Source organism: Oryctolagus cuniculus, chromosome 8 (assembly GCF_964237555.1).
Source record: "Oryctolagus cuniculus chromosome 8, mOryCun1.1, whole genome shotgun sequence".
Lineage (NCBI taxonomy): Eukaryota > Metazoa > Chordata > Mammalia > Lagomorpha > Leporidae > Oryctolagus > Oryctolagus cuniculus.
Window position 1 is genome coordinate 15,790,892 of NC_091439.1, and position 19,022 is coordinate 15,809,913.

Genomic DNA, 19,022 nt, shown 5'->3' on the forward strand with positions numbered 1-19,022 from the left:
ATTATCCAAATGTCCCCAGGTCCATTTACTACCCATTTCTGGATGAGTAGTCTTGGTCTCATATATTCATCTGAAGTGAATGATTATGGATGCTCCACTCATGTACCAGCCAAACCATTATGCCATATGGATGTGGGCATCATCCCTAATTCTGTATCCTCTGGAGGAATCGGAATATTTTTAAAGCTCTAGTATGCAATTCATCTTCTTGTCAAGTCTTTCCTGATCTTCCTCCATTTCAGTTTTTGCTTTCTTGACAAACTGGGACATTGTTGTTTTCTCTCTTTACCTATTTTGTACTTACTTTCACTTTTTCTGGGCTCCTAGCTTCAGCCTGACCCAGCCCCAGCCATTGTGAGAATTTGGGGAAGCATTTGAGCCATAGATGGGAGATCTCTGTCTCTTTATCTTCCAAATAAACGCGAATAAATAAGCAAAATGTAATGTGCCTTTGCAAAAAGCTTGCTTGCTGGCTTTCTTCCTCCTTTCTTCTTTGAAAGGCAGAGTAAGTGACAGCAAGAGGTGGACACACATGTGTGTGAACACATACACACACACACACACACACACACAGAGAGAGAGAGAGAGAGAGAGAGAGAAGACAGAGAAATAGAGAGAGAAAAGAGAGAGAGTGAGAATGTCCCATGGGCTGGTTCACTCCACAGTTTGTCACACAGCTGGGACTGGGCCAAGCCAAAACTAGAGGCAGCCACTCCACCCAAGTCCCCCACATGGATGGTAGGGGCCCAAGTGGGCCTATTTCCCACTGCTCTCTCAGGCATATCAGCACAGAGCTAGGTTGGAAGCAGAGCAGCCAGAACTCAAACCAGCGTTCTAATTTAGGATGCTTAATGTGGCAAATAGTGGTTTAAGCCACTGTACCACAGAAAAGAAGAAAAGAAAAGAAAAAGAATATAAGCCAAGAACATAAAATTAGTGCAAAATAATGCTTTATAATCAGAAAAGATAAATATATCAACCAAAATTTCAAAAATTTGTCAAACAAGATGAACATCATGAAAAAATCTTCAGTAATTGAAATTCTACAATTCATTTTACTACATATTTTTACTTCATGCTTTATGGTTTCTACATTGTATGGCACCACATTTTATAATCATTTTTATTGAGAGAATTGAAAAATAATTTAGTGTTACCTGTAGCAAAATTTATAAAATTTTATGTCCTGTAAGTATTATTGCTTTAGAAAGTTTCCCTCAGTTTCACAATTTATAATTGGTCCTGCTTCATTTTTTGTGTTATTACACATGGGAAACATTCCATAAAGTGACTTCTCCCCTTATTTTTCATTGTGGTAAGTACATAACAACACATACAGTCTTAAACCTGTTTAAATGCACAGGTCAGTAGTATTACCATGTATTTGCATTATTATGAAAGGGAGCTCCAGAACTTTTCATCTTGCAAATTGAAGCTCTGTACTCATTAAACAAATCTCCTATACCCTTCACCCCCAGCCCATGCCAATACCCATTCCATTTCTGTGAATTTGAATATTTTAGATACCTCATAAAAGTGGAACCATAGGGCATTTAGTCCTTTTGTCATTGGATTATTTCACTTAGCGTAATGTCTTCATAGTTCATTCATGTTGTTGCAGGTATGAAAAATGGCCTTCCCTATGTTAAGGCTGAGTAATGCTCCATTATATTTATGTACTTCATTTTGTTTATGCACCCATCCATCTTTGAATACTTAGGTTGCTTCTACCTGTTGGCTTCTACCTATTGGATTAAGGATGTTATGAACATATGTGTGGAAATATCTCTTGCAGAACCGGCTATCAATTTTTGGAGGGGATGCATATTCAGAAGTGGAATTGCTGGACATGGAACAGTTTGCTGCAGCTCAGTCTTCTGAGTCCATACATTTCCAGCTGCGCTTCTCCTCCAGGGAAGACCCCAAGTGCCCATCACCGGATGGCACATTCATCTCCTGCACCTCTGCATCATGCTGCCAGTGGGATGGCACTGTGTTTCTGAAAGGCTTTCCTTTACCAGGCACCAAGCAATGACATAAATATTCATGGAACTGTCAGTGAATAACATATTCTACTAACCTCAAACTAGACGTTATCTACAACCCAACTCCCTCCTGTAGCTGGACTCCAGGTTCAAACCTTCATAGGTTCAGTAGGCTGCTTATGCCAATAAGCTAAGGGGCCTGCTTGAATGAGACTGCAGAACAGTTCTGAAGGAAATTTCTCCATTTTTCTTCCTATTTTTTAGAGTTCCGTGTGTATTTTGCCTTTTCTTTATAACTCCACATTTTCTCTGAGCATCTGTTTCTTGCTTATGCATTTGTTCAAAGTAGGGTCTATGAATAATGAGAATCGATCAACTGCATTTTGTGGCAGGTTTTTTGAATGTGCTTTGGAAAATGCTAGTGCCTTGTCTTATATTGAATGTAACTAGCATGTGATGTATGGCTTTCTCTCTTCTACTTGACTTTCTTCTGTTTGGTTTCCATATGGTGGCTCCAGGTTCCTTGTTAAGCCAATGTTTGGCAAATTTGGGCTGTGAAAAGACATTTTGAATGTCCTTCAGAAGAAATATTAACTCCATTGCCTAACTCTGTGGCCCACTTTCTGTTCACGCCAATGAGCATCAGGCTAGAGGTGGCAGGTGACCTGCATTTCTGCCAGTTTGCTCTGTGCTGTGCTGTGGAGCATGCAGACCAGATAGGCACATCAAAAGCATTCTGCACCAAAACATGGTATATTTCATGAGGTTCTTATGTCCCATTTTGAGGCAGGAATGGAACAATGATGCAGAGAGCTACAGATAGGAAAACAAGAACAGAGCACGTGAGGATGCCTCTCTATCATATGATAGCCAGACATATCCTTGAAGGGACTCTCACTAACTTGGTGTCTATGTCAGAGGAGCAAAATTCTTCCCCAGCACCAACAGTGACAAAGGAAGGCCAGATTTAAATTTTTAAAAAATGTAATTGTGCCATCATCTTTAAGGGAAGTCCAACCTGTATTGAAGAGTCTGGATTAGGGCTGCCGCAGACCACAGCCCTGCTGGGCTTGTTGCCTTTTGTCGTCACTGACTAAGATGTGGCCACGGGCTTGGACTTTGTGTTGCTACTGTTATATTTCTTTTTTTGTTGTTGTTTTCTGGAAAATAATCTTGAGGAAAAAGGCATAGATTTTATAATCAAGCAGATCTACACTTAATAACCATGACCTTAGGCCAATGACTTTACCTGAACTAGACATTTTTTTAATCTGGAAATTGTGAATATTAATATCTCTTTCTTGAAGTATGTAAAGATGAAATACAATATTATACCTAAGGTCGCAGGATGATACATTTCCTGATCAATATGTAAATCCACATTATGCATACAAACTTGTTAGTAATATATGTTTAAATACTTTGTCTATTTATTTTCATTCTATGATTCTATGAAAGGCAGAGAGAGGGAGAGATTGGTTCACTGCTCAAATGCTTACAGTAGCCAGCCATGTCTGGGACAAGATGAATCCAGGAGCCCAGAACTAAACCTCAGTTTCCCAAGTAGGTGGCAGGGACTCAAGTATTTGAGCCATCATCTGTTGCCTCGTGGGGTGCACGTAGCAGGAAACTGGATCTGATGTGGAGGAGCCAGGACTTAACACCAGGTACTGCAACATGGTAGGTGGGTGTCCCAAGTGGTGACTTAACCACTTCACCATATGCCCACCCTAGTAATAATTTTTAAGTTGTGTTGCATGATACAGCACAGAAGTGCAGAGACAAATCTATAAAACTGTGTCCCAATTTTAACATTGTGTAAGAGCTGCCTTTCTAAGAATAAAGGGATCCAGTGAGTGGGAGGTATCAAAATGAGGACCAGGTAGAAGAAAACAAATAGAATGACTCCAGGTTTATGGAGATCACTGGGTCCACCAATGTTTCTAACTTCCCTAAATATGTTTCAAGAATCTGCTAGGATCCTGGAATCCTAGGATCCTGCTCTACTTTTCTATATTTGCTTTCACTATTCTCCAAAAAGATCCTATCTTGGGGCACATGGTTGGCCTAGTGATTATGACACTATTTAAGATGCCCTTGCCTTATATCTGAGTACCCGGGCTCAAGCCCCGGTCTCCGGTATGAATTCCAGCTTCCTGCCAACACAGACTCTGAGGCAGCAGTGGTGGCTCCAGTAGTTGGGTCTCTCCCACTCAAGTAGGAAACCTGGATCAGCTGCCACCTTCAGGCTGACCCGGCCCCAGCTATTGCTGGCATTTGGGGGTGAACCGGCAGATCAGAAGTCTCACTCAGTCTCTCTCTCTCTGCCTCTCATATAATAATTTTAAAAAATAATAAAATTCATATCATTAGATTCTAACAACCCCTCCTATATTCCTGCCTTGAGACTTTTATTCCATGCTGGGATATCCCCTTTTCCCACCTCTATCTTTCCAGACTGTTCTTAGGAGTCCTGTTGAATAGCCATTTATCCCAGGAAGCCTCAATGATGGAAACAAACAGAGCAGAAGGACTGGATACTTTTTACTTCACTTGAATTAGAGCAGTTATGGCTTTCTTTCCCCCTATTTTCTGTTTTGGGATCACATGATCTTTTTCTGGGTTAAAAAAGTATTGGACATTTATTTTTAATTTGGTAAGATTCTTTGCATTACCTGATGATTTTCCATACATCTTGTTCAACTCTGGTACAGGACTGACTTTTTTTTTTAAGATTTATTTATTTATTTGAGAGCTAAATTTACAGACAGAGAAAGGGAGAAACAGAGAAAGAAATTTTCCCTCGGTTGGTTCACTCCCAAAATGGCCACAATTGTCAGAGCTGGGCCAATCTGAAGCCAGGAGCCAAGAGCTTCCCCCAGGTCTCCCATGCCGGTGTAGGGGCCCAAGCACTTGGGCCACCCTCTGATGCCTTCTCAAGCCATCAGCAGGGAGCTGGATCAGAAGTAGAGCAACAAGGACTTTAACTGGTGCCCATGTGGGATGCTGGTACCTTAGTAGGAGGCTTAACCTACCACGCCACCACTGTGCTTACTTCTAACTGAAAGGTAAATTCTTAGTAGGCTGGGACCATTCATAACTTACATTTTTAAATGTATTTATTTATTTATTTTTTGTCAGGCAGAGTTAGACAGTGAGAGAGAGAGGGACAGAGAGAGTTATAGACAGTGAGAGAGAGACAGAGAGAAAGGTCTTCCTTTTCCATTGGTTCACTCCCCTAATGGCTGCTACGGCCACAGCTGTGCCAATCCAAAGCCAGGAACTGGGTAATTCCTCCTGGTATCCCATGTGGGTTCAGGGACCCAAGCACTTGGGCCATCCTCCGCTGCCCTCCGGGGCCACAGCAGAGAGCTGGACTGGAAGAGGAGCAACCGGGACTAGTACCCAGCGCCCCAGCCGGGACTAGAACCCGGGGTGCTGGCGCTGCAGGCGGAGGATTAGCCAAGTGAGCCACAGTGCTGGCCCATAACTTACATTTTTAAGTATCATCCAGAGCACCCAGAATGGTGCTCAATAGAATTTCAGCACCCAGCAAATTTTCACAAAAGATATATTGAAGAGTTCATTCTTGTTTGGAGTTGAATTGAGTTCCTAAAAATTCTAGCTGTTGAAATCTGATCCCTCAGTGCCTAGGATCACAAGTCAGGTGGGCCCCTGATCCATTATGTCCAGTATCCTTGTATAAAGAGGAAATTTGGGTACAGACATGCACACAGGGAGAAGACCACGTGATGAAGCAAGCTGAGATCAGGTTACATTGGAAAACCTGGGAGTTTCAGAGATTCTAACAATTCACAGGAAGCTGGGAAAGAAGCAGGCACCAACTTCTCCTTGCAGGCCTCGGAACCCTATCAGCAACTTGCTCTTGGACTTCTCACCTCCAGAACTGTGAGAGAGTCATTATTGTTTTAGCCATCCAGGTTGGGTATGCTGTTATGACAGCCCAAGCATACTAATACGGTCCCTGAAGACAGAAACAGATCAAGGGCAAAACCAACGCACTTGTCTCACTTCTTTCGCATTCTGGCTTTGACTGTGGGGTAACCGCAGGAACCTGCAGCAGTCTCTTAGCAGATTATAGGTCCCGATGGGAAGGGATGTGGCCCACAGCAGGCGGGGAAGTGTTGGAGCAGGTTACAGGCTTGGAGCTAAGCCGGTGTTTATTGTGATTTCAGAAAGCAAGAGTAAGGAGAACACTGCCGGCACTCTGTGCCTGTGGCTTGCAGGTGAGATAGTGCGCTCAGCAAGGAAGTGAGAGCCGGCCTCTGTGGGGATCCCCATGGAAACCATGGCCATGGACAACCCGGAGGGAGTCCTGGGTGTGGGCTGCCTTTGATCTCCTTCACGAAGGCGAGAACCCTTAGGATTAAGTCCACAGCGCTGCAGCCCGTATTGAAGCAGCCCTGGTGGCAGTGAGCATTAATTAATACATCTTCAGGGTCTCAAAGTGTAGACTGAGAATAGCCACCACTTGGAGCTGAGCAAAAAAGCCGCGATGAATCCCGCAGAGGAGCTATGTGCAGTCTTATTCGTCATGAAATGATAAGACTGCAATGAAACACAGCAGTGTCTAAGATCTGTTCTCCTATCACCAAGGCTTTTCCTTTTCTTTTCGATAATCATTTACTCCTCAAATTTTTAACGATTGTTTATTTATTTGTAGCTGTGTATTTTAGAGATAGAGAGAGCTCCCATCTGTTTATTCCCCAAATGCCTGCAATGGCTCGGGACTGGGGCAGGTCAAAGCTGGGAGCTACGGATTCAATCCAGAGCTGCCATGTGGATGGTAGAAACACAACTGGAGCCATCGGCACTACCTCCCCTGGTCTGCATTACCAGGCAGCTGGACTTGGGAGCAGAGCCAGAAATCAGTGGAAGCGACTCTGATACGGGATACAGGCATCTTAACCTGAGTCTTAAACATTATACCACATACCTCATCCATTAAGCCTTTTCTTGAAGGCAAAAAGCTACCTGAGAAAGAAAGGTATGAATTTCCTGTCTCTCTTCTCCAGCATCTACTACTTGGAAGTCTTAGACAGAGGAAAGAGGTAAAGGCTGAAGAAATACATTGATGATACTAAAAACCCATATTCATATTCATTGCACATGTTACCTAGCGACTTTTATGCCTGTTATTGTCTTTTATCCACTCACCAACCCCAGATAATATATAATATTATCTTCCTTGTATAAGTTAGGAAATATTTATTCATTCAAACTTAAAGAAAACTGGCTCAAGTTCATATATCCAGTAATTACCTGCTGAAACCTCATATTCAGAACTTGTAACTGCAAATCTCACATGATTTCTACCCAGACAAGCTGGAAAGGAACAGCAGCAAAAGAGGAAGAAGAAAGAAAAAGCAAAGGGAAGGGAAAGACGGGGATGCGAATGGGGCTTTCTCGCCTCAGGGGGCAGGGTGGAAGACCTCACTGGAAGCAGCAGGCTCTGCGCCCACACCTCTTGGTCTGGCATGATCCCCTGGGCACGTTGCACCGCCATGCAGCCCAGCTGACTTTCAACCCTTCTTTGACTCTCGTATCCTTGTCATCCAACCGCCTCCCCAGTTTCATCATCATTGCAGTCCCGTGGAGGTTACTCCTAGGCATCCCTCTATGGTCTTGTGGCATCTTTGGGTCTTTTCGCTGAATATGCAGGTTGTCTTTGTGCCCCCTCCGATGTAGAAGCCAGAGCTGGATGAAACCTTGCAATTCAGTTTCAGCCTTCTCTGTGTGCTACTTCATAACAGGTGAATCTCCCAAAATATTTGAACATAATTCAATTCAATGCACTTCAGTTTTAAACTACATTTCTTTTTTTATTATTATTATTTGACAGGTAGAGTTACAGACAATGAGAGACGAGAGACAGAGAGAAAGGTCTTCCTTCCGATGGATGATTCACTCCCCAAATGATCGCTATGGCTGGCGCTGCACAGATCTGAAGCCAGGAGCCAGGTGCTTCCTCCTGGTCTCCCATGTGGGTTCAGGGGCCCAAGCACTTGGGCCATCCTCCTCTGCCCTCCTGGGCCATAGCAGAGAGCAGGATTGGAAGAGGAGCAACTGAGACTAGAACTCGGAGTCCATATGGGATGCAGGCAGAGGATTAACCAAGTGAGCCACAGCGCCGGCCCCCTTTTTTTTTTTTTTTAATTTTCTTTATTCATTTGAAAGGCAGAGGCAGAGAGTGAGAGAGAGGTTTTCCATCTGCTGGTTCACTCCCCAGATGGCCACAGCAGCCAGAGTTGTGCGGTTCAAAAGCCAGGAGCCAGGAGCTTCTTCTGGGTCTCCCACATGGGTATAAGTTCCAAGGACTTGGACCATCTTCCACTGCTTTCCCAGGCCATAGCAGAAAACTGAATGTAAAGTGGAGCAGATGGGACTCGAACCTGTGCCCATATGGGATGCAGTCACAGCAGGCATTGGCCTTAACCCACTACAACACAATGCCAGCCTCTAAACTGCATTTCACATGAGAAGACATACCCTTAGAACCAGTGTTTTATGAGCTGCCTGCTTTTTTTTTTTTTTTCACTGTCTGTCCTTTTACTAATATCATGTGGTTATTCAAAAATGAAAGAGAAGAGTCCAGCACTGTGGGGCAGCGGGTTAACGCCCTGGCCTGAAGCACCGGCGGCATCCCATATGGGCGCTGATTCTAGTCCCGGCTGCTCCTTTTCCAATCCAGCTCTCTGCTATGACCTGGAAAAGCAGTAGACAATGGCCCAAGTCCTTGAGCCCCTGTGCCCACGTGGGAGACCCAGAGGAAGCTCCTGGCTTTTGGCTTCAGATTGGCACAGCTCTGGTCATTGCCACCAGTTGGGGAGTGAACCATCGGATGGAAGACTCTCTCTCTCTCTCTCTCTCTCTCTCTGCCTCTCCTCTCTTGTGTAACTCTGACTTTCAAATAAATAAATAAATCTTTTAAAAAAAATGAAAGAGGAAAACAAACACTACAGAGTCTAAACAATATTATTCACAACCCCCTTTCCACGTTGTTTCTCACCTAACAATGTCAATCTGCAGTGCAGGCAACAATGGTTCCTGGTAAATGTTAAGTCAAAACTTCCATCCAGGATGGTGAGGAAAAATGTTTCATTCATCACCACTCAAAAAAAAAAAAAAAAAGAAAGAAAGAAAAGTTAGCATTCATTGATCATTTAACTGTATCACTCACCATGTACTAAAGCTTAGTGTTCCCCATCTCCACTAAGTCTCACAACCTTAGAAAGTGCTTACTATAATGTGCACTGAGGCAGAGGAATACACAAGTGGGTGGCAAGCCTCACTGTGGTCTATGGAATTCTAAAGTTTGTGGCTGCTGTGTTACAGCACTAGTATACCAGCAGTGTTTCCCCTGGCCAACAGAAACAGAAGTGTCACCATAAAAAAGGGTGGAAAGCGTGTTTTACAGATTTCTAGAAAAGAAAATGATACTAGTTTTACAAATGATATTATAAAAGAACAGGAACAAAAATATTTTCCTATATAATTGATGGAAAACCTGAAAGAATATTTCAGAGCTTGATATTTTTACCAGATTACTGCCTTCATTCTCCCATCTTTGCCGTCACTCTCTGAACGAGGCAGTTGGGCCTATCTCTATGTCTCAATTAACCATAGCATAGCATAGCAGCCTGTGTAGTATACTCAGGCTAGCCAAATTCATTATCTCCAATGCTAAATGATGAATAAGTTCAGTCGCTAAACAATCCAGTTAGTAGATAAGAGTGAGTGGCTGGTGAAACTGCCCAAGCTAATTTCATCCCTGCCTGTTGCTTTTGCAACAATTGATCTGACCCACCTAACAGCTACCTCACCTTGTTCTAAGATACCTAGCAGAGTACATGTGGTGTTCTGGCTGTTTCAGCAACATGGTATGGCCTTCAAATGTCCCTCCCTCAAGAAGAAGCAGTCCTAAATGAAAGAAAATACAGCAGACTCTTTGATTCTTTTTTAAATGGAGAGCTTTTTTAAATTCTTTCCTTTCATATCTGATATGAACTGATTATCATTCATCTTTAAATATATAGAATGTGCAACAATAAAATAAATTGCTCTTAAAAGTAGTTGCTTCCCTAGAGTGTTTTGAATTGTCATAGTGATAACTAGTAAGTATCATTGGATTTTATTAACTAATAGACTGTAGGATATCATCTACTATTTTCAGATGGGACATTCCAATTTTACTACTTTGTTTTTTCACTAAGAGGTTGACAGTTTCTAGTCATCACTCTATTAAAGCTTCTGCTCAAATCAAACAATTTTGTTGATAAATAACCCAAAAGAACAACTACTCATGTGAATAATAAAGCTATGACTATTTTGCAACATTTATTCTATTTACTTGAGAACAGAGAAACAGAGAGAAATCTCCCAATTGCTGGCTCACTCCTCAGGTGCATGCAACAGTCAAGGTTGGGCCAAGCTGAAGCAAATTCAGTCTGGGTCTCTCATGTGGGTGGCAGGGATCCAAGTACTTGAGTCGTCACTTACTATCTCCCAGTGTGCACACTAGCAGGAAGCTGGAATTTGGAGTAGAACTGGGACTTATACCCAAGCATTCTGATATGAGATGAGGCTGTTCCAAGTGACATCCTAGTCATTAGGTCAAGCATCCAGCTCAAAACAAAAGTTTTTAAAGGAAAGACCACTAGTCTACATGAAGAAAAAATACATTGTAATCCTAACCACATCATATGTTCCTGAGATCAGAGAACCAGAGACTTAGGGAAAGGAATTTTTGAGGCCATTTAGTCCTGTTCCTGTATTCCTCCACTTCTATAGTCTGTGGGAAAAAAAAAAAATATATATATATATATAAAGTCTCATATCTTGATTACTAAGAGTGAATCTACATAGTATGGTTGTTAAGATTACATAGATAACAGCAGTCTTTAAATTTTGAAATCAGTATGCAAATCCATTTTGTAAAGCTTTCTTGAATGAGATCAATTATAGCAAATCTTTGAATTTTATACTTTCACCTGTATTACATATCACATTGCTGTTTTTGGTTCTAATACAGATTTTTAGTATTATTAACTAATTAAAATGGATTGAGTAGAGGTAGTGGAGGTGGACAGAGAGTGTAATGTGTGAATTCATAGATTTATATCCTTCTATCAATTATTCATTTATTCATTCACCTCGTCAAAACCTTCATAGGCTGCCTGTAGACACTGATACACAAAATGAGTAAGATACAGCTACATGCAGACCCCCAAATCCAGGGAGACAGAATAGAAGCCTAGGATTACAGGGCAGAGCAGGATGGGTTGTGATCAAGGGACAGGACAGCACATGGATGATGAACAGCAGACTGCTTACAAAAGGAGGGATTTCCAGAGGATGACCCTGCATGTCAGATTGAATGGCTTAAAGGGTTAATACGAATAACAACATGATACCTTCCTGATGTTTACATTCCAGATGCTCTTCTAACACTTTAGACATCCATTGAATCCCCATAACAATTATTTGAGGCTGGTCCTATTATCACCCCCATTTTATAGATGAAGCAACCTGGACTCAAGGTCACAGAGTTATGAAATGGCAGGACTGGAATTTGAACTCAAACAGACTCGGGTCTGTGACGAAGAAAAGGGAGTGAGGTTACACAAAAAGGATGAGATAAAGTCATAGATGTTGGCAACAGAAACTCATGAAGGCTGTGTGTGTCGTATGAGCAACTATAAATCTCTCCTAAAGGTTATATCCACAAGCTCTCCAGTGTATCAAAAGCATGACTCAAGCACATGTATCTCACTTCTACTTCTTTGCTCACATTGCCTACCCAGAAATGTCCCCACTCCCCAAATCCCATCTCTCCTTTAATTCTTTATCATCCATTAAAACCTACCTCCTGGGCTGGCGCTGTGGCTCACTTGGCTAATCCTCCGCCTGCGGCGCCAGTATCTCAGATGGGCACTGGATTCTGTCCTGGTTGTTCCTCTTCCAGTCCAGCTCTCTGCTGTGGCCTGGAAAGGCAGTGGAGGATGGCCAAAGTGCTTGGGCCCTGCACCCGGATGGGAGACCAGGAGGAAGCACCTGGCTTCTGGCTTCGGATTGGCGCAGCGCCAACCAGAGCGACCATTTGGGGAGTGAACCAACGGAAAGAAGACCTTTCTCTCTGTCTGTCATCTCTCACTGTCTATAACTCTACTTGTCAAAAAAAATAAATAAAACAACAAAAAAAAACAAAAAAACTACCTCTTTTATAACACCTCCAATCCATATACCATTATCCAACTCTTTCCCCACCAACAGTCCGTATCACATAATTCAATAGTCCTCCCTGATACAGTGCTCTAGATTTTCACATGTATTATCCACTTACCCCATACAGGCCTCGTTCTCTTAAGGTTAGAAACTAAGTCCTATCCACCTTCTATACTTGCACAGCATCTACTTCAGTTAGTGAGCATCTACAACTTACTCAATGAATAAAAACTGATAAACCGATAAACTGTAGGAACAGTGAAATCTGTTGCTATTACTCATTCTCAAAGCAGAAATTTCCCGGCATCTCTATCTGGTTTTTCTGGGTGCTTGTTACATAATCAAGAGATTTAAATCTCAACAATAGATAATTATAACTTGCTTGGCAATTGCCCAAACTGCTGCCCAGATTAACGGAGGAAGAAAGATAAAATAATGAGAATAAATCACAACACATATATTAGCTCTCACTGATTTTCAAATTCTACTTTACAACAAGTATGATTTTCAAGATAATCATTATAGTTTAAGATTAGAAGCTCTTTAGTGTTTATATTGTTCTCCTACACCTTCCAACGCACCAATCTTCAGCTCTACTATTCAGGCAGGATTTAGTTTTAAAATTAGCCTTGACACTTGAGAGACTATTTTTAAAGACCTCCCAAGTAGGAAATCCCATATCCTTCCATAGTAATTCATCCTTCTCAGTCAATTCTCCCCTACGTTTAATCTAAATCCCACACACTGCAGTTGGGGCCTATTTCCTCTTATTTGGACCCTTGCTGTGTAAATGGAGAAGAGTTGATTGCCATCAATTATGACTTAACAATTCTTTAAAAAACAAGTCATTAAATAACCCAGACCTCTCTTGTTTAGTTGAAGACTCATAGTTATTTTAACCTATACCAATAGATATTATTTATTAATTATTTTTATCTTCACTGCTAAGTTCTTTCTAAGTCTTCTAAATATTTTGTATGGAATCCAAAGTTTAAAAATGGGCACAGGGTATGCCTAGCTTGTGACAAGAATAACGAAAACGACCTTGTAGTTCTTGATTTCTGTTCTATTCTTGCCTGTCAGTGTGGGGCTTCCCACCTCTTACCATGCTCCCTTCCTGATTCATTGCTTGATCATCACTCTTGAAACATCCATCAGCCAGACCAAGGATGATTATAGAGCAAGGACTGCTATTTAGTGGCTATTGCCTGCCCCTTGTGCTTGATACTTTTAACTGAAATTCTCTGTGAATCTCCTTTCATTTATCCACATTTATGAGGACTCTGCCTTAATAATGGTGATCCTGTCCTCTAAGATTAACACCATTATTACAGAAACCTTATTGAATATGCTTCTATTTTTCATTCTAAATTACTAACTACTTTGTCCAGACTCCTCCTCCTCCACATTGGCCTGCATTTTAATAACCAAACCCTGAGTTTTGTCCTTCAGTTAGTGATTGTCCTTCAATTGGTTGGCAGGATGACTGCAGTCTAATTCCTTCATTGGTTGATGAGCAATCCCTATAGAATGGAACTTAATGGGGCTGGCATGGTGGCACAGTAGGTTAATCCTCTGCCTGCGGCGCCGGCATCCCATATAGGCACCAGTTCTAGTCCCAGCTGCTCCTCTTCCTGTCCAGCTCTCTGTTATGGCCTAGGATAGCAGCAGAGGGATGGCCCAGGTCCCTGGGCCCCTGCACCCATGTGGAAGACCTGGAGGAAGTTCCTGGCTCCTGGCTTCAGTTCAGTGCAGCTCTGGCCATTGGCGGCCAATGGAAGGAAGACCTTTCTCTCCGTTTCACTCTCTCTCACTGTCTGTAACTCTACCTGTCAAATAAAAAATAAATAAATAAAACAGAATGGAACTTAAAATGTGCTAAAGTCAATATAAAGTGTATCAAGTCTTCCAATCCTATCTTTCATGGTCTTAATGAATGCCCAAGATATTTCATTCATGACTACTCATTAATCTGTCCAAGTTTAAAACAGAACAAAATAAAAAACTAATTCAGGTCACTCGTTTTTGATGTTAAAAATGCATACTCATTTATTACATCTCTTTACTTCCATTAATTATGATCTTGCTACCAACGTACCAAAAACACTTCTCTGTCTTGCTTTTTAAATTTTTTGATCCAAATTATTTCCAAAGCTCTGATAGTGCATTTATGGTTAATCTTAAAATTTCACTAATTCTCTATATTTCTTTTAAACATATGACTCAATATTTTTAAATGACACAAAGTGACCTATACTTCCATCAAACTGGATATGGCAAAAAAATTAAACTATCACACATGTTTAGTGGAGCTGATCAGTCTATACTGTCAAAATCACTTGAGTCAGTGGCCTTAAACATATCCTGGATAGCATTCCAAATTACTTCCATTTCAAATGTAATTCTATGTTCAGGAACTTCTAGTTTTCCCACCTTTTATTATGTTTTATATTATTTTCTAACTGGATACTTGGGTTGCCTAATCCCCTAAGCCTTTTTTTTTTTTTTTTTTGACAGAGTTAGACAGTGAGAGAGAGAGACAGAGAGAAAGGTCTTCCTTCCGTTGGTTCACTCTCCAAATGGTCGTTATATGGCCAGCGCTGCGCTGAACTGAAGCCAGGAGCCAGTGCCTCCTCCTGGTCTCTGATGCGGGTGCAGGGGCCCAAGCATTTGGGCCATCCTCCACTGCCTTCCCAGGCCACAGCAGAGAGCTGGACTGGAAGAGGAGCAATGGGGACTAGAACCCGGCACCCATGTGGGATGCTGGCGCCGCAGGCGGAGGATTAACCATGTGAACCATGGTGCCGGCCCCCTCCCCTAACCCTTTTTAGCATAGGAGTTTTTAAAGCTAGCTACATAAGATATTGATATCTAGCCAAAATCAGATTAAGTTATTTAGCTGATAGAAAAGAAGCTGTGATGTAGCTCCAACCTCCAAAGACATCAATAATTGAATGAAGAGCCTAAGAACCCAGATAACTCCACCTTAGATGTAATTGGAATTTCTGAAAATGCTTGGAGATGTCTCTTCAACTTTCTCATAAAAACTCTTCTTTTGACCATTTCTCTTCATTTAGTTTTATAAATTTGTTCAGTTCTCCCTATGTGTAGATTATTTTCAGTCTGTCTTACATGCTCACCTGCTCAGCTTTATTTTGAGTGTCCTGAGCTAAACACCAGCCACGTGATTGCTGATCCCTTCAGATCTACACCTTTTCTTGGTATCTTCAATTCTCCAGATCCTCTCTCTCCCACTTACCTAGGCTGGAAACTTTGTAAACAGAGGTGTGTTTTTTTCTGCTTCTTCACCAAACAATCTTCAGTTTCGCCCTCATTTGCATCACCATTTCGCTTCCTTCAGTCTTCATTACCTCCCACTTAAACCATGTAACCAACAGCGCAAAATATTGAATTCCCCTCCAACTCATCTACTTTCTACTTAGACTGGAATTTCCAGTAACAAGCTGAACACAGAAAAAAAGGCAGAATAGGGAAGTGATACTTTCTTAGAGGTAAAGAAGAAATTTGATGTTAAAATAAAGGAAGATATTGCTTCCTTTAATTAAAGACCTCTCAAAAAAATACGTAAGAAAGTACTTCAGAAAGTTCATGGAAAAATAGAATTAAAAGACATGTTTGTTTTGGTGCAAAAACTTTGGAAATCCATGAATAATTTTTTTTTAATCAGGTAGAGTGGACAGTGAGAGAGAGAGACAGAGAGGAAGGTCGTCCTTTTCCGTTGGTTCACCCCACAGTGGCCGCTGCAGCCTGCGTGCTGTGGCCAGCACACCACGCTGATCCGAAAGCAGGAGCCAGGTGCTTCTCCTGGTCTCCCATGCAGGTGCAGGGTCCAAGCACTTGGGCCATCCTCCACTGCACTCCTGGGCCACAGCAGAGAACTGGACAGGAAGAGGAGCGACCGGGACAGAATCTAGCGCCCTGACCGGGACTAGAACCCGGTGTGAACTTTTTGAAGACCCCTTATGTAGATGGATTTAAAAAAAAAATTGGCACTGAAGTTATTTTAATTTATTTTTTCATGAACTACCTTAAGCACCCTCATATGTATAATGCTTCCCAAAGCCTATTTAATAAGGTTCAAAATTCTTAGGTTAGGTTACATATTGAATGTCTTTCGTACTCTGGCTCCAATTCCCCACAATTCTCCTTGATGTTCCAACATCATGGGCATTTCAATAATCCCAGGCATACCTGTACTTCTAGTATACATATAATTCACCTTCTTCTGAAGGCTAAACTTTCCTTCACTTTCTATCCATCATTCAAGATTATGCTTGTATGTGAAGTTTTCACCAATGGATTCAGATACGAGGGAATCATGTCTGACCTCCCCTATAATTCAAGAGTCTCCCAACTGGTATACACATATCCCAGGGGATGTTTAAGTGATATATTGGAGTGTGGGAAGAAAGTATACCATCTATTCATAGTTACTCTATAATAAATTAAGAGTTGCAGACATTTAATAGACAAATGGACACTAAGACCCTCACTGGCTTTATGCAACAGACATGGAGGCTCTGGAAAAAGCTCTCAAAGGCTAGAGTTCCACAATGGAGGAATACCTACCATTGCATCTATCCATCATTTATTTCCAGCATATTGTGAAATTTCTGCAGATTATATACATATTTGTATAGTCTTATCTAGCTGTTAAGTAAACTGATTCTCACAACATGCTTAATATTGTTTTGACAATTCTTAATATTTTTTTCTACAAAGAACCTGAAAAATAAAAATAATAATAATAATGTCAGTGCCAGCAAATAAGAAAAAAAATTACGTGACAGATATAACATTTACTCTTCTATTAGCATGAGCTTTTTTAAGATTTATTGTTTATTTGAAAGGCAGAGTTACAGAGAGATTTTAAGATTTATTTATTTATTTGAAAGGCAGAGAGAGAGAGAGAGAGAAAGTATTCCATTCACTGGCTCACTCCCCAAATGGCTGGGCCAGAGCTGTGCTGATCCAAAGCCAGGAACCAGGAGCTTATTCCAGGTCTCCCACATGGGTACAGGGCCCAAGGACTTGGCCATCTTCCTCTGCTTTCCCAGGGAATAGCAGACAGCTGGATTCGAAGTGGAGCAGTCGGGACTCAAACTTGGGCTATATGGGATGCTGACACTGCTGATGGTTTTACCCATTATGCCACAGCACCAGCCCCTAGTATGAGCTTTAAATCAGCTACTTTAGATGCAAAAATTAAGATTATTCAATCAGATCTGATATATAAATGATATTACTATCACTACAAGTCATATTTATCAGAGTTCAAAAATGTTTGTAGAGTTTAACAAAATTGAAACCACTTTAATAAAATTACATATCCCATGCTTATGTTATCTTTCAAATCTCTTTTTTGTATATGATTATAATGTATGTAATGTATGAGAGTGATTCAAAAACTCTGGAACAGATAGGTTTATTTGTTGTGAAACATTCTGAAATCCATGCACATGAGACATCTTAAAAAATTTGTGGAAAACGCATGTAGTGAAAAACTATGCATAGATTTCAAATTTTTTGTTCCAAAAGAAACTTATCTTTTAATTTTTATTACATTTTCTTTTTTTAACTTTTATTTAATGAACATAAATTTCCAAAGTACAGCTTATGGATTACAATGGCTCCCCCTGCATAACTTCCCTCCCACCCGCCACCCTCCCCTTTCCCGCTCCCTCTCCCCTTCCATTCACATCAAGATTCATTTTCAACTATTTTCTGAAGTACCTCTGCATTAGTGCACAGTATGTATACACAATTTGTGTAAAAATGCATACGGTATGCAGGTGTGCAAAATTTTATTAATGGGCTACACACTCAAAATGTGTGGGCAACACTTTTCTCACCTGACATAGCACTGCATACCTCTTTTGGAATTTATTACTTTATTCCTTTATTATAGTCATTTATTTACAGGCATCATTTGCTTCCTCATCTCTTTTAAACTATACTCTCCCAGGGGAACGGTGATTTTTATCTCATTTGCTTTATTTGTATTTCATTTTATTCACATATATAAGTGTCGACCACTGTGCCTAATACATTTATTGAGCACATTACTGATTAGCCAATAAATGTTTGGTTCAAGGATGAATAGAGGGCTAAATGTGTAAACAGGAGGACAAATATTTTGTGGTCTGAAGTGCTATTTAAACTTGTTCTTAGTTGGCTTATACATAAGACAGCTTTCCTAAGGCAAGAGGGATTAAAGAGCAACTTGGGCTTGGCTAGAAAAATCAGCATAGGATTTCAGATTTCCTGCAAAGAATGTCATGGTGCAGGAAGTAGAAAGAATGTGCTATCCACATTAGTAGGGCCACAGTTTATCTCTTTGAAAAGAACCAGAGTTTCCTACACATTCTCCTGTGCCCAAAAGAAAAGTGTCTGATTCAGATGAGGGCCACAGCCCTATTCATGGTAAAATAGCTCACCAGGAAAGCCAGATTTAAAAAAAAAAAAAGATAAATCATGCAGGACAATCAGCTATGATAAAATATTTTCATCACAAACATGCTTCACTATGCTAGGACTATAATTATCAAGGGTTTACTCTCTCCTGCACTTCAGTGGACATGGCCGGGCAATAGCAGACATAATGTCCCAGAGCACCAAGAAATCAGGGAGGAAGAGAGAGAAGCATTGAGTCTAAAAGAAGGAGTTTGCTAGGGAGAAGTGTCTGAAACTGATAGGAAATCTGCATTGAAAAAAAAAAAAAGGGTATGGTAACAGGATGCAATGTGATGGGGGGAAAATGGAAAAATAGCA